Genomic DNA, 17466 nt, shown 5'->3' with positions numbered 1-17466 from the left:
GTTCGTGTCTAGATTTTGGCGGACATTCTGTTCCAGGTTGGGAATTGATTTGTCTTTTTCGTCTGCATTCCATCCTCAGACTAATGGCCAGACGGAGCGAGCTAATCAAACTTTGGAGACTTATTTGAGGTGTTTTGTGTCTGCGGATCAGGATGACTGGGTTGCCTTTTTGCCGTTGGCAGAGTTTGCTCTTAATAATCGGGCTAGTTCTGCCACTTTGGTTTCCCCTTTCTTTTGCAATTCAGGGTTTCACCCTCGTTTTTCATCTGGTCAGGTGGAATCTTCGGATTGTCCGGGAGTTGATGCTGTGGTGGATCGGTTGCATCGGATTTGGGGACAAGTGGTGGACAATTTGAAGTTGTCCCAGGAGAGGACTCAGCAGTTTGCTAACCGCTGGCGTCGTGTTGGTCCTCGCCTTCGTGTTGGGGACTTGGTGTGGTTGTCTTCCCGTTTTGTCCCTATGAGGGTTTCTTCTCCTAAGTTTAAGCCCCGGTTCATCGGTCCTTATAGGATTTTGGAGATTCTTAACCCTGTGTCCTTTCGTTTGGACCTCCCGGCATCTTTCGCTATCCATAATGTATTCCATCGGTCGTTGTTGCGGAGGTATGAGGTACCGGTGGTTCCTTCTACTGAACCTCCTGCTCCTGTGCTGGTAGGGGGTGAATTGGAGTACGTTGTGGAGAAGATCCTGGACTCCCGTATTTCCAGACGGAGACTTCAGTATCTGGTTAAATGGAAGGGCTATGGTCAAGAAGATAATTCTTGGGTAACTGCCTCTGATGTTCATGCCATGTGAAGTCCTCTTTTGTATCCTTCTGCTATCTAGTAAGTGGACCTCTCTTTGCTAAATCTACCTTCATACTGTGTATGTCTTTTCCTCTAAACTCACCGTCATTACATGTGGGGGGCTGCTATCATCTTTTGGGGTATTTCCCTAGAGGTAAGCCAGGTCTGTTCCTTCCTCTATCAGGGGTAGTTAGTCCTCCGGCTGGCGCGTGGCATCTAGGGTTAATCAGGTATGCTCCCTGGCTACTATTAGTTGTGTGGTAGATTTAGCTCACGGTCAGCTCGAGATTCCATCACCCAGAGCTCGTCCGTTATCTTTGTGTTTTGATGTTTCCCTGCCATTGGGAATCATGACAGGTGTGGTGCCGGTCACAGTAAATAATAAGGACACCAGGTTGCAGTCTCTTTACCTCTTTACTGAAGGCTCCAGGATCCTCAGTCCGGAATACGGTTAATCGGGCTGCGTGAGTCCGGCCGGTCCGATGGCACCTCCAGAGTTCCCTTTGCAGGTGGAAATCTGTGCCTACCTTCTAGCGCTTGTGTGTTGTAGTCCTTCCCTGCTGCGCTTACGGGATAGTCCTCACAACTGTTGTGTCTGTTTCTGAAGTTCCCTCACAACTCGATTATGATGTTCTGTTTCGTCCCCCAGATGATATGGCTAGGACGCACCCGTATAACGGGTAGGCTCGGAGGTCTTCCAGGACCCTAGAGTCGCCCCTCTCCAAATGTTGCCCCCTGTGTCTGCTTAGGTGATTTTGGGTGAGACAGCCCGCCTAGAACTGACTGTCCTGCCGTAGGTTTGAAGTAAGGCCTGGAGCTCAATACTTCCTCGGCGTTCCGGCTACCGGCTGCGCGCCTCAGTAGGATGTTGCCTCGTCTTACAGCACGACTCCTACTGGTGATTCTCCTTGTTGCGTTGATCTCGTTTCTCACTCAGCACAATAAACCTCGCTTCTTGTCCTTTCTTGGGGTACCGCCGCAATGAAGTGCAGGCGCGGTCCCGTAACGTTCTTTCGGTTCGCTAGGCCTCTGTCAGGATCCCACCCCTGACAGGGACCCCCCTGAATCTTCCCCTGCAACACCCTCTGCCACAGGATGTTGCCTGGTTCCAACCCAGTCAGCTTCTGTCTAACTTCCTATCTAACCCCAGTTTTACCAGATTGTGAGGAGTGGCCTAATACATAGCACCCTTAGCTCCCCCTGGAGGCCAGACTGTGAAGTGTATTGGTGTCTGTGATACCTGGTCAGGTGAACTCCTTCAGTGCTATCAGACGTACCATAGTCCCCCCTAAGCGGCGGAGCATCAGTACTGCAACGACCAGGATTCTGGGGCGCTGCAGATGCTTCAGTCTAAACTACACTGTAATACACAGTAGCATATTTATTATGATATTTTGTGTCTGTCACTTGGTTCTTATCCAGCATTTAACATTAAATAAAAATTTATGTCACTGTTGTGATGTGAATGGTATTTCTTTTGCATAAAAATCGAGTGCTCATGAGAAGTACAGATGTTATGCAGGGCTTTTAGATAATTCACACAGAGTACTGCTGACAAACAGAAGGCTCTTTGAGATGCTAGAAATCAAATGACATTTTCACTCACGCAAAATCATAATTCAAGACAGCATTGAGCTATGCAGAATGTTTTGGATGCAGTAAATACACACTGAAAGATGGGAAGAGACATATTCTGACAGATAATGACAACAGTTTATTAAAAATTACGTAACCTATTAAAGGTTTAATCCGAAGATTGTAAATTATTACCTATTCACAGGAAATGCCCCATCAAAATGTAGCGCTTGCCATGCACACTTGCCACTGATCCATTCATTTTGAGTAGAACTGCTGGAGGCAACAAATGATGAACTCAACTATCTCCAGCAGTCCCATAGTCAATGAATGGAGTCGAGAAGCACATGTGGGACCAATACTTGAATTGGGTGGGGAATATCAGAGCCCCTGCTTAACCATTAACACTAATTTTAATTGAAAGAAAAACAAACACAAATTGCCTTGCGCCTCACAAAACATTTTTTAGTGCATCCAGATCTCTATGATCCACATTCGACTTTAACAAAGTGTAATATCTTTAGAAGCTATTTCAATCTCAGATGGACAGCCATTACTTGACCAAAATTTTCTTTGTTTCTCACATATTACAGCCTTAAGAGTACAAAAAGCTTGCTGAAATTACTGAAAGATCTGGATACAAACTTTTTCCTTTTATCCTTAGCTTTATCATTAACTCTTTTTTTCTCTTTAACTATGTTTTTAGATTAGGGATGTCATAACATAATCTTCAGACAATTTACACATTTTTTACAGCTTCATTTAAATTAAATTAAAGCCTAAACACACTATCTCACATGTGAGCACCTCTTTCACACACACATTTCCAGAACTTCAGCAACTTTTTATAAAATTAGCTGAGTGGAAACAGTTAAATCTATCACAGGAGATGGACCTCTTTGACCTCTTACTGTGGGACCACATCACCACATACAAGCTGAAGCTACACTAAAAGATCAACTAAAACTATAATAGGTTTCCCTAGCACATCTTTACCATCAGTAACACCAACATCAGATATATTAACACTGGATTGCAAGAAATGCCATCGTCCACAGTTTTGTGCCCTTCTGAAAAGGACACACAGAGGCCAGATGAAGTCCAGAGTAACTCTACTGTCTCATTAGCGAATGGATCTATCGGTGATTTCATCTGTCACGCCACTTGGAGATTTAGGTGGAAACCCCGATGTAAGTGCTCAGCGTAGAACTACAGATAACTGTGATCACACAGTGGGAACGGAAAGTATTCAGACCCCTTTAAATTTTTCACTCTTTGTTTTATTGCAGCCATCCAGTAAATTAAAAAAAAAGTTCATTTTTTCTCAGTAATGCACACTCTGCACCCCATCTTGTCTGAAAAAAAAAAGCTAGAAATGTAGAAATTTTTGTTAATTTATTAAAAAAGAAAAACTGAAATATCACATGGTCATAAGTATTCAGAAGCTTTGCTCAGTATTGAATAGAAGCACCCTTTTGAGCTAGTACAGCCATGAGTCTTCTTGGGAATGATGCAACAAGGTTTTTACACCTGGATTGGGGATCCTCTGCCATTCTTCCTTGCAGATCCTCTCCAGTTCCGTCAGGTTGGATAGTAAACATTGGTGGACAGCCATTTTCAGGTCTCTCCAGAGATGTTCTGAAGCCACTCCTTTGTTATTTTAGCTGTGTGCTTAGGGGTCATTGTCTGGTTGGAAGGTGAACCTTCGGCCAAGTCTGAAGTCCAGAGCACTCTGGAAGAGGTTTTCAAACAGGATATCTCTGTACTTTGCTGCATTCATATTTCCTTCAATGGCAACCAGTAACCAGTAAACCTGTCCCTGCAGCTGAAAACACCACCATAGCATGATGCTTCCACCACCATGTTTCACTGTTGAGATTGTATTGGGCAGGTGATGAGCAGTGCCTGGGTTTCTCCACACATAACGCTTAGAATTATCACCAAAAAGGTCTATCTTTGTCTCATCAGACCAGAGAATCTTATTTCTCAAAGTCTGGGAGTCCTTCATGTGTTTTTAGCAAACTCTATGCAGGCTTTCATATTTCTTACACCGAGGAGAGGTTTCCTTTAGGCCACTCTGCCATAAAGGCCTAACTGGTGGAGGGTTGCAGTGATAGCTGACTTTGTGGAACTTTCTACCATCTCCCTACTGCATCTCTGGAGCTCAGCCACAGTGATCTTGGGGTTCTTCTTTACCTCTCTCACCAAGGCTCTTCTCCCACGATTGCTCAGTTTGGCTAGACGGCCAAGTCTAGAAAGACTTCTGGTGGTCCCAAACTTCTTCCATTTAAAGGGAACCTGTCACCCCCTAGGGATGCTAAACATAAGAGCCACCTTCACAGAATGCAGTGCTGCTGAAGGTGGCTCTTTTACTTAAAAACGCCCTGGGGGTGACAGGTTCCCTTTAAGAATTATGGAGGCCACTGTGCTATTCGTAATCTCAAGTACTACAGAAATTCTTTTGTAACCTGGGCCAGATCTGTGCCTTGCCACAATTCTGTCTCTGAGCTCCTTGGCCAGTTCCTTTGACATCATGATTCTCATTTGGTCTGACATGCACTGTGAGCTGTGAGGTCTTATATAGACAGGTGTGTGCCTTTCCAAATCACGAACTATTAGTTTCATTAAACACAGCTGGACTCCAATAAAGCAGTAGAACCATCTCAAGGAGGATCATAAGGAAATGCACAACATGTGACTTAAATATGAGTGTCTGAGGAAAGGGTCTGAATTCTTATGAACATGTGATATTTCAGTTTTTCTTTTTTAATAAATATGCAAAAATTTCTACAGTTATGTTTTTTTCAGTCAAGATGGGGTACAGAGTGTACATTAATGAGAAAAAAATGAACTTTTTTGAATTTACCAAATGGCTGCAATGAAACAAAGAGTGAAAATTTTAAAGGGGACTAAATACTGTCCATACCCACTGTAAATGCTATGTAAAATGTTCCCAATAAAAGCTTCAACTCAATCCACAAAACGGCAAGCTCTCACTCAGGTCTGTCATCTGTTAACGGAAATATAGGGGCTTCCACATTACTGGTAGCACAAAGGCTCTGGAAAAGCAAAATGGTCCCTCGCCCCCAAAAAGAAATTCAGCAAATTCTCTACTATTAAATCAAAATGCCCTACTTCCTAGCGAACACATGTTTGGCATTTCTGTAGTGATGAGAGCCTGCCTAACTTGCAGGTGTGTGTCTCCAAAAGCATGAGCTGGGCATAATGTACTGCTCACTACAATGGCAGTTTGCAATTTTCACTCAGCAACATCCACTGCTGCCTGTTTCTGGAAAACGTCCATGGAGTCAAAATTGTCACTACATCTGTAGATAAATTCCCAAAGGGTTATAATTTCCAAAATAGGGTCAGATGAGGGGGTATGCTGCTCTTCTAGCACTTTGAGGCTCTTTATATGTAATCCTCAAACAATTCAAGGAAAATCTGCGTTCCAGGAGGCAAATAGTATTCTGTCCCTACGGAGTCACTTCGTATGGCTAAGCAAAACTGCACAGCCACATATGGGTATTGCCACGTTCAGTAGAAATTGTGTGACACAATTTGGTGTCATTGATACCCATTTCCCAGTATGAAAATGTAAAACTTGGGGCCATCACACATTCTTGGTGGTTAAAATGTAAATTATTTTATCTTCACGGCTCAATGGTATAAAAGTCTGTGACACACCTGTGGTGTCAATATATTCACTGCACCCCTAGATGAATTCATTGAGAGGTTAAATTTGTAAAATAGGGTCACATATGGGGGGTTCTGCTGTGTTTCCACCTCAGGGGCTATTCCAATGTAACAGGATACCCTCAAATAAGTGCAGCAAAATCTGCCCCGTAATACGGATTTTCTTCCCTTCTGAGCTTTTTACTGTGCCTCAAAAGTAGCTTTCGACGACATATGGGCCATCGGTGAACTGAGAAGAAATTGCTAAATAAATTGTATGGAGCAATTTCTCCTGTTACCCTTATGAAAATGCAAAATTTGGAGCTAAAAAAAGATTTATCTGGGAAAAGTGTGATTTTTTTATTTTCACAGCTTAATGTTATAAACTTCTGTGAAGCACCTGGGGGTTCAAGGTGTTTAATACACATCTAGATAAGTTCCCAAAGGGGACTAGTTTCCAAAATGGTGTCACTTGCGGGGGGTTTCCACTGTTTAGGCACATCAGAGGCTCTACAAAAGCGACATGGCATCCGCTAATTATTCCAGCAAATTTTACATTCAAAAGGGAAATGGCGCTCCTTCCTTTCCGAGCCCTGCCGTGTGCCCAAATAGTAGATTTCCCCTACATATAGGGAATCGGCATGCTCAGGAGAAATAGCACAACAAATTGTATGGTTGATTTTCTACTGTTACCCTTGCGAAAGTTAAAAAAAAAAAATAGGTCTAAAGGAAAACTACCGTATAGCATAAGCCGAGATTTTCAGCCCATTTTTTTAGGCTAAAAGTGCCTCTCGGCTTATACTCGAGTCATTGTCCCAGGGGGTCGGCGGGGGAGGGGGAATGGCAGGAGTGGTGGCTGTCACATCATACTCACCTGCTCCCGGCACGGTCTCTGCACTTCCCTGCTTCTTCGATGGTCTCTGGCGCCCTGTGTTCAGTAGTCACATGGTACCGCTCATTAAAGTAATGAATATGGATGCGATTCCACTCCCATAGGTGTGGAGTGCATATTCATTACTTTAATGAGTGGTACCATGTGACCGCTGAACACAGGAACAAGCTGCCGGCGCCAGAGACCATCTGAGAAGCAGAGACCATGCCAGGTGGGGTTGAGTATGACAGGGGAGGGTGAGCCATGCAATATTCACCTGTCCCAGTTCCACCGCCAAGCTCTGTCTTCCGCATCCTCTGGCTGTGACGTTCAGGTCAGAGGGTGCAATGACGTGCAGAGACCCAGAAGACACAGCGGCACGCGGCGGTGGAACAGGGACAGGTGAATATCATAAGTGCCGATGTCCTGAGCCAGCGGTGACTCCCGCAGCTGGCTCGTTGGATTTATACCCGACCATATTCAAATCATCCCTCACAAATAGATCTCCTGACGCGTTTCTCTAGGCTTGGTCATCAGGGGAGAAGCCGTTTGTTACAAAGTGAATACAAGGTGTGTGCAATCCATCACACACCAAAGTGAAGGGGCAGACGGATTTGAATATGGTCGGGTATAAATACAACGAACGGGGTATTGTATGGATATTTGGAGGCCTCCCCCTATGAATATGGATACTCTTGGACCGATCTACCCCCTGTTGTGAAGGAAGTAACTATGTTTGGGTGAGATTGTTCCTTTTATATACCTAGGCATTAAGTTCTGAATTGTTTGTTTTGCCCTTTTCTGCTAAAACCTAAATATGATACATGCAGATTGTAAGGCAACTGATAAAGACGCCTAATGGTATTGTTCTTTGGTGGTGTATATATTTTTGAAAAAGGTTGCCCCTTTCTTCTTCACCATGCTACATGGATTCACAGCGCTCTGTGGGAGCGTCTGTTAGTGTGTGAATTGTGTGTGGTAATTTTTTGGTATTTATGTTGGTGTAATTAGGGTCCTCGGGACTTTTTATGGTTCACATTAAAAGTTATGTTTTAAACTTGTTCACAGAATCTTATGGGGCCATCATTAACCTTTTATGCAGCATTATATGGGGCGTATTTTAATATGTAGCATCTTATGGGGCCCATCATAAACTTTATAGAGCATTATATGGGGCGTATTTTGTATGGAGCATCTTATGGGGCCCATCATGAACTGTATGGAGCATTATATGGGGCTCCTGATTCAATATGGATATTCAAAAACACTTAACCTACTGATGTCTCAATTAATTTTACTTTTATTGGTATCTATTTTTATTTTTGAAATTTACCAGTAGCTGCTGCACTTCCCACCCTAGGCTTATACTCGAGTCAATAAGTTTTCGCAGTTTTTTGTGGCAAAATTAGGGGTCTCGGCATATACTCGGGTCAGCTTATACTCGAGTATATACGGTAAATGTTTATTTTTTTCTTTCCACATTCCAAAAATTCCCATGAAGCAACAGAAGGGTTAATAAACTTTGTGAATGTGGTTTCGAGTACTTTGAGGGGTGCAGTTTTTACAGTTGTGTCACTTTTGGGTATTTTCTGTCATATAGGCCCGTTAAGGGTGTAAAACTTAAAAGATTGAAAATTGTGAAATTTTCACCACATTTCCATTTTTTTCACAAATAAACGCAAGTCATATCAAGGAAATTTTACCACTATCATGAAGTACAATATGTCACGAGAAAACAGTCACAGAATCAGTGGGATCCATTGAAGTGTTCTAAGGTTTGATCTCATAAAGTGACAGCAGGGGCTGGCTGGCAAATTTTGGCCTGGGGGCAAGCAAATAGCAGTGGCCCATTAGCAGCGGCCCATCCTTGAGACTCTAGTGGCTGGTGATGATCTGGGGATGCTTCAGCAAGGCTGGAATTGTGCAGGTTAATCTTTGCGAAGGACGAATGAATCAAGCCGCATACAAGGTTATCGCCCCCCCCTGGGTTTCGGCTTGATCAGTTCAATCATGGAAAAGGAAATTTCATCCATTCGTCCACCATGCTGTTTATTCATACTGTATGTTGCGCAATGGGGGCATCTCTTTTGTTCCTAATATCTCCAAGATGTTCACCAACCCTAACTTTCATTTCCCTCCTTGTCTTAACTATTTAGTCTAGGGGGCATATGCACGTGGCTTTGTAGACTACCCCCACAGATCTACAATTACCAATATCCCTAATGTAGAATTGTTTTCCCCTAGATGCACTTGAAAAGCTTTTACATTGTGACATGTACCATCCATGTGCTAGACGTGATTTTCATGGACCCATAGACTTGCATTGGTACTTTTCATCCGTGATGCCAGAAAAATACAGACATGTCTCCTTGAGTTTTGCATGAACACATGGTACATGAAAAAACAGAGACATGTGAATAGTACCATAGATCACAATGGGTGCATGTTAGACGTACCACAAGGATTTCTGAAATGAGGCCTAACTTTTTATTCACGCACTAGAAAAACTGACAGAGTTTCATCAGTGATTTTCATCAGTGTCAGAATTTTCTCCACCTTCTCCTATCAGTTAGTGAAAAACAGACAGCACTTTGATGGCATCCGAGTTCTGTCTAATTTTTTTTTTCACTGACCCACAGATTTGTATTGCCAATTTTAATCTGACAATGGAATGAATATCGGACATGTCTCCGTGATTTTGCATGACTGCTCGGCCCACAAAAAAATTACTGACATGTGAACAGCTCCATAGAATATCACAGGTACAAGTATTATCCATGAAAAACAATGATAGCACTCGTACATGAAAAACTGACGCCTGTATGAGCTCTTACTGACACAATAGAAGCAGAGGGGTCCTACATTTTGCACATAATTTCCACCTGTCTGTTCCTAAAATACATAAAAGGATAAGACATTGTGATCCACTTTTGGCCAAGCATCTGCATTTCAGAAAATAAAAAAGAGGTAATCAGAGGCAGCGCTGACCATGGACTGTGATGGTCAGGCTTAGTATGCCCATACTTATGCTCGACCATACACATGCCAGGTACATGTTTGTTTTTATAGTAAAGCATAATATATACTATACTGCTAAAAGTCCATATACCTGGAAAAAATGGTAGTTTGGATGTAAGCATTATTGTGTGTTCATTCTGCAGCTAGCTACCTTTAAATACTTTTTTGGGTATTTTTGTAAATGTATTCACTTGGCTGATGGTACGATTGTAATGTAGAGAATCCCTTATTTTAGATTCGTACCACGTTTTTAAACATATCCAAGTTCCTTACCAATAAGGATCTGCACTTTATACACTGCTCAAAAAATAAAGGGAACACTAAAATACCACATCCTAGATATCACTGAATGAAATATTCCAGTGGTAAATCTTTATTCATTACATAGTGGAATGCGTTGAGAACAGTAAAACCTAAAAATGATCAATGCAAATCACAACTAATATCCCATGGAGGTCTGAAGTTGTAATGATGCTCAAAATCAAAGTGGAAAATCAAATTGCAGGCTGATCCAACTTCAGTGGAAATGCCTCAAGACAAGCAAATGATGCTCAGTAGTAGTGTGGCTTCCACGTGCCTGTATGACCTCCCTACAATGACTGGGCATGCTCCTGATGAGGCGGTGGATGGTCTCCTGAGGGATCTCCTCCCAGACCTGGACTAAAGCATCCGCCAACTCCTGGACAGTCTGTGGTGCAATGTGACGTTGGTGGATGGAGCGAGACATGATGTCCCAGATGTGTTCAATCAGATTCAGGTCTGGAGAACTGGTGGGCCAGTCCATAGCTTCAATGCCTTCATCTTGCAGGAACTGCTGATACACTCCAGCCACATGAGGTCTGGCATTGTCCTGCATTAGCAGGAGCCCAGGGCCAACCGCACCAGCATATGGTCTCACAAGGGGTCTGAGGATCTCATCTCGGTACCTAATGGCAGTCAGGCTACCTCTGGCAAGCACATGGAGGGCTGTGCGGCCCTCCAAAGAAATGCCACCCCACACCATTACTGACCCACTGCCAAACCGGTCATGCTGAAGAATGTTACAGACATCAGATCGCTCTCCACGGCGTCTCCAGACACTGTCACGTCTGTCAATTGTGCTCAGTGTGAACATTTCATCTGTTTAGAGTACAGGGCGCCAGTGGCGAATTTGCCAATCCTGGTATTCTATGGCAAATGCCAAGTGTACTGCACGGTGTTGGGCTGTGAGCACAACCCCCATCTGTGAACGTTGGGCATTTAGACCATCCTCATGGAGTCAGTTTCTATCCATTTGTGCAGACACATGCACATTTGTGGCCTGCTGGAGGTCATTTTGCAGGGCTCTGTCAGTTCTCCTACTGTTCCTCCTTGTACAACGGCTGAGGTAGCGGTCCTGCTGCTGGGTTGTTGCCCTCCTACAGCCCCATCCACATCTCCTGGTGTACTGGTCTGTCTCCTGGTTGCGCCTCCAGCCTCTGGACACTACACTGACAGACATAGCGAACCTTCTTGCCACAGCTCGCATTGGTGTGCCATTCTGACTGAGCTGCACTACCTGAGCCGCTTGTGTGGGTTGTAAAGTCCATCTCATGCTACCACAAGTGTGAAACCACAACCAACACACGAGAAATAGACATGCTATGGTGTGGAGAGACTTGCTGCATGTGTTATGACCTGGTGGTTAAGAGGCCGCACTGATATGACCTGGTGGCTAAAATGCAACATGGGACGAGCTCTGAGAAGGTGGTATCTCTACTGACCGCAGTCCCTAATCCTAACAACAACACTAGTAATAGCCGTGGGATGTTCCTGACTCTCCCTAGACACCTCTTCACAGCCTAAGAACTAACTACCCCTAAAGAAAGAAATAGAAAGCTATCTTGCCTCAGAGAAAACCCCAAAAGGAAAGATAGCCCCCCACAAATATTGACTGTGAGTGGAGAGGGAAATGACATACACAGAAATGAAATCAGGTTTCAGCAAAGGAGGCCAATACTAAACTTGATAGACAGAGAGAAAGGGATACTGTGCGGTCAGTATTAAAAACTACAAAATCCACGCAGAGTTTACAAAAATGAACTCCATACCGACTCACACACCGTGTGAGTGGAGGGGCAAATCTGCTCTCCCAGAGCTTCCAGCTAGCCTGAATATGACATAGTGACAAGCTGGACAAAAAGAGACATATTAGCAGAGCAATAAAGTCCAAAACAAATGGACAAACAAGGACTAGCAAAAACTTATCTTTTGCTGACAAGGACAGGCCATATGAGAAATCCAAGGAGAGAACCAAATCCAACCAAGAACATTGACAGCTGGCATGAACTAAAGCCCAGAACAGGTTTAAATAACAAACCCAGGCAAGGCGATTAGTGAAGGCAGCTGCTACAGCCACCTAAAGGAGCAGCAGTTCCACTCGAAACCACCAGAGGGAGCCCAAGGGCAGAACTCACAAAAATACCATTAGCAACCACAGGAGGGAGCTCCAGAACGGAATTCACAACAGCATGTCCGTGTCCGCGGGTGATCCGGAGGTGACTATGGACGCTGTTGTGAATTCTGCTTTTGGGTTCCCTCCGGTAGTAGTAGGTGGTAATGCTGTTGTCCCTGGGTTGCAGTCCTGGTCAGGTGTGTCTGCTGATTGCAGTTCTGACTGGGGTATTTAGATGTGCAGGATTCATTAGTCCTTGCCAGTTGTCAATTGTTGTTGGGAGGTGTAGGACCTCTGCCTGGTTCCTCCTGCCTTTCTGCCAAATCAGCAAAGATAAGTGTCTGGTTTTTTTTTTCCTGTGGCACACATGCTGTGTGCTTCACAATTCAGTGCTATTCTTTGTGTTTTCTTGTCCAGCTTAGATTGTGTCAGTATTTTCTCAGTCTTGTTGGATTCTCTGGAGTGGCAGATATACATTCCATGTCTTTAGTTAGATTGTGGAACTTTTTGTATTATCTGTTGTGGATATTTTTGGAAGGGTTTTAATACTGACGGCCTAGTAATCTGTCCTATCCTTTCCTATTTAGCTAGAGTGGCCTCTTTTGCTAAATCCTGTTTTCTACCTGCGTGTGTCTATTCTTCTCCTACTCACAGTCATTATTCGTGGGGGGCTGCCTATCCTTTGGGGGTCTGCTCTGAGGCAAGATAGCATTCCTATTTCCATCTATAGGGGTATTTAGTCCTCCGGCTGTGTCGAGGTGTCTAGGGTTTGTTAGGCACACCCCACGGCTACTTCTAGTTGCGGTGTTAGTTCAGGATTTGCGGTCAGTACAGGTTCCACCGACTCCAGAGAAAGTTTTCATGCGGCTCCAAGATCACCAGATCATAACAGTACAACTGGCCCATAATGAGTTAAATGCATCTCAGAAGAAGGGAAGAAAGGTGTTGAGCCATTTTTTTTCTGCAGTCTGTTCTGTCTTTTCTTCCCTCTTTATTTATGGGTGGCTGAGGAGTCTTGTGCCAGCATGGATGTTCAGGAATTAGCTTCTTGTGTAGACCAGCTTGCTGCTAGGGTACAGGGTATTTCTGATTATATTGTTCAGACTCCTGCTTTAGAGCCGAAGATTCCTACCCCTGATTTGTTTTTTGGTGATAGGTCCAAATTTTGGGGTTTTAAAAATAATTGTAAACTGTTTTTTGCTCTGAGACCGCGATCCTCCGGTGATTCCATTCAGCATGTTAAAATTGTCATCTCCCTGCTGCGTGGTGATCCACAGGATTGGGCATTTTCCCTGGAATCTGGGAATCCGGCCTTGCTTAATGTAGATTCCTTTTTTCAGGCTTAAGGATTATTATATGATGTACTGAATTCTGTGGATCAAGCGGAGAAAACCTTGTTGGCCCTGTCTCAGGGTCAAGAGGCGGCAGAATTGTATTGTCAGAAATTTAGAAAATGGTCTGTGTTGACTAAATGGAATGATGATGCTTTGGCGGCAATTTTCAGAAAGGGTCTTTCTGAATCCGTTAAAGATGTTATGGTGGGGTTTCCCACGCCTTCCGGTCTGAGTGATTCTATGTCTCTGGCCATTCAGATTGATCGGCGCTTGCGGGAGCGTCAAACTGTGCGCGCTGTGGCGTTGCCCTTAGAGCAAAGTCCTGAGCCAATGCAGTGTGATAGGATTTTGTCTAGAACGGAACAACAAGGATTCAGACGTCAGAGTAGGTTGTGTTATTATTGTGGCGACGCTTCTCATGTCATTTCAGTCTGCCCTAAGCGGACAAAAAGGATCGCTAGTTCATTTACTATCAGTACTGTACAACCTAAATTTCTGTTATCGGTGTCCTTGATCTGCTCATTGTCATCATTTTCTGTCATGGCGTTTGTGGATTCAGGCGCCGCCTTGAACTTAATGGATTTTGAGTTTGCCAGGCGTTGTGGTTTTCCCTTGCAGCCTTTGCAGAACCCTATTCCTTTAAGGGGGATTGATGCTACACCTTTGTCTAAAAATAAGCCCCAGTTTTGGACACAGGTGACCATGCACATGGCACCAGCCCATCAGGAAGATTGTCGATTTCTGGTGTTGCATAATTTGCATGATGTTATCGTGCTGGGTTTCCCGTGGTTGCAGGTACATAATCCTGTGTTGGATTGGAAATCTATGTCTGTGACTAGTTGGGGTTGTCAGGGGGTTCATAATGATGTTCCTTTGATGTCAATCTCCTCTTCTTCCTCTTCTGAAATTCCAGAGTTTTTGTCTGATTTTCAGGATGTATTCGATGAGCCCAAGTCCAGTTCCCTTCCACCGCACAGGGACTGTGATTGTGCGATTTACTTGATTCCAGGCAGTAAGTTTCCTAAGGGCCGACTTTTCAACCTGTCTGTGCCTGAACATACCGCCATGCGGATTTATGTTAAGGAGTCTTTGGAGAAAGGGCATATTCGGCCATCTTCTTCACCGTTGGGAGCAGGGTTTTTTTTTGTTGCTAAGAAGGATGGCTCCTTGAGACCTTGTATTGATTATCGCCTCTTGAATAAGATCACGGTCAAGTTTCAATATCCTTTACCTTTGCTTTCCAATTTGTTTGCTAGGATTAAGGGGGCTAGTTGGTTTACGAAGATTGACCTTCGGGGGGCATATAATCTTGTTCGTATTCAGCAGGGTGATGAATGGAAAACTGCGTTTAATACGCCCGAAGGCCATTTTGAATACCTTGTGATGCCATTCGGGCTCACTAACGCTCCATCTGTTTTTCAATCCTTCATGCATGATATCTTCCGGACTTATATTGATAAATTTTTGATTGTATATTTGGACGATATTTTGATTTTTTCCGATGATTGGAAGTCTCATGTGGAACAGGTCAGGATGGTATTTCAGATCCTTCGTGACAATGCTTTGTTTGTGAAGGGGTCTAAATGTCTCTTTGGGGTGCAGAAGGTTTCTTTTTTGGGCTTTATTTTTTCTCCCTCATCTATGGAGATGGATCCGGTTAAGGTTCAGGCCATTCATGATTGGATTCAACCCACATCCGTGAAGAGCCTTCAGAAATTTTTACGGTTTTGCAAATTTTTATCGCCGGTTCATTGCTAATTTCTCCAGCGTGGTTAAACCCTTGACTGATTTGACGAAAAAAGGCGCTGATGTGGCGAATTGGTCCTCTGCGGCTGTCTCTGCCTTTCAGGAGCTTAAATGCTGATTTACTTCTGCTCCGGTGTTGCGCCAACCAGATGTTTCTCTTCCGTTTCAGGTTGAGATTGATGCTTCTGAGATTGGGGCAGGGGCCGTTTTGTCTCAGAGGGATTCTGTTGGTTCTTTGATGAAACCGTGTGCCTTCTTCTCCCGCATGTTTTCGCCTGCTGAACGTAATTATGATGTCGGCAATCGGGAGTTGTTGGCTATGAAGTGGGCGTTTGAGGAGTGGCGACATTGGCTTGAGGGAGCTAAGCACCGTATTGTGGTCCTGACCGATCATAAGAATTTGATTTACCTCGAGTCTGCCAAACGGCTGAGTCCTATACAGGCTCGATGGTCCTTGTTTTTTTCCCGTTTTGATTTTGTGGTTTCGTATCTTCCGGGTTCTAAGAATATTAAGGCTGATGCCCTTTCTAGGAGTTTTTTGCCTGATTCTCCTGAGGTCCTTGAACCGGTCGGCATTCTGAAAGAATGGGTGGTCCTTTCTGCCATTTCCCCTGATTTACGGCGGGTTCTTCAGGAATTTCAGGCTGATAGACCTGATCGCTGTCCTATGGGGAAATTGTTTGTTCCTGACAGATGGACTAGTAGAGTGATTTCTGAGGTTCACTGTTCTGTGTTGGCTGGTCATCCTGGTATTTTTGGTACCAGAGATTTGGTTGGTAGGTCCTTTTGGTGGCCTTCGTTGTCACATGATGTGCGTTCTTTTGTGCAGTCCTGTGGGACTTGTGCGCAGGCCAAGCCTTGTTGTTCCCGTGCTAGTGGGTTACTTTTGCCATTGCCGGTCCCTGAGAGGCCCTGGACGCATATTTCTATGGATTTTATTTCTGATCTTCTGGTTTCCCAGAGGATGTCGGTTATCTGGGTTGTTTGTGACCGGTTTTCTAAGATGGTTCATTTGGTGCCTTTGCCTAAATTGCCTTCCTCTTCAGAGTTGGTTCCATTGTTTTTTCAGCATGTGGTTCGTTTGCATGGTATTCCGGAGAATATTGTGTCCGACAGAGGTTCCCAGTTTGTTTCTAGGTTTTGGCGGGCCTTTTGTGCTAGGCTGGGCATTGATTTGTCTTTTTCTTCCGCATTTCATCCTCAGACAAATGGCCAGACCGAGCGAACTAATCAGACTTTGGAGACTTATTTGAGATGCTTTGTGTCTGCCGATCAGGATGATTGGGTGGCCTTTTTGCCATTGGCCGAGTTTGCCCTTAATAATCGGGCTAGTTCGGCTACTTTGGTTTCGCCTTTTTTTTGTAATTTTGGTTTTCATCCTCGTTTTTCTTCTGGGCAGGTTGAGCCTTCTGACTGTCCTGGTGTGGATTCTGTGGTTGACAGGTTGCAGCAGATTTGGGCTCATGTGGTGGACAATTTGGTGTTGTCTCAGGAGGAGGCTCAACGTTTTGCTAACCGTCGTCGGTGTGTTGGTTCCCGGCTTCGGGTTGGGGATTTGGTTTGGTTGTCTTCCCGTCATGTTCCTATGAAGGTCTCTTCCCCTAAGTTTAAGCCTCGGTTTATTGGTCCTTATAGGATTTCTGAGATTATTAATCCGGTGTCTTTTCGATTGGCACTTCCGGCCTCTTTTGCTATCCATAATGTCTTCCATAGATCTTTATTGCGGAAATATGTGGTGCCCGTTGTTCCCTCTGTTGATCCTCTGGCCCCTGTTTTGGTTGATGGGGAGTTAGAGTATGTGGTTGAGAAGAATTTGGATTCTCGTTTTTCGAGGCGGAGGCTTTAGTACCTTGTCAAATGGAAGGGTTATGGCCAGGAGGATAATTCTTGGGTTTTTGCTTCTGAAGTCCATGCTGCTGATCTGGTCCGTGCCTTTCATCTGGCTCGTCCTGATCGGCCTGGGGGCGCTGGTGAGGGTTCGGTGACCCCTCCTCAAGGGGAGGGTACTGTTGTGAATTCTGCTCTTGGGTTCCCTCCGGTGGTAGTAG

The sequence above is a fragment of the Ranitomeya variabilis genome, chromosome 3, assembly GCF_051348905.1.
Source record: "Ranitomeya variabilis isolate aRanVar5 chromosome 3, aRanVar5.hap1, whole genome shotgun sequence".
Classification (NCBI taxonomy): Eukaryota; Metazoa; Chordata; class Amphibia; order Anura; family Dendrobatidae; genus Ranitomeya; species Ranitomeya variabilis.
Note: the sequence above shows the minus strand (reverse complement) of the source record.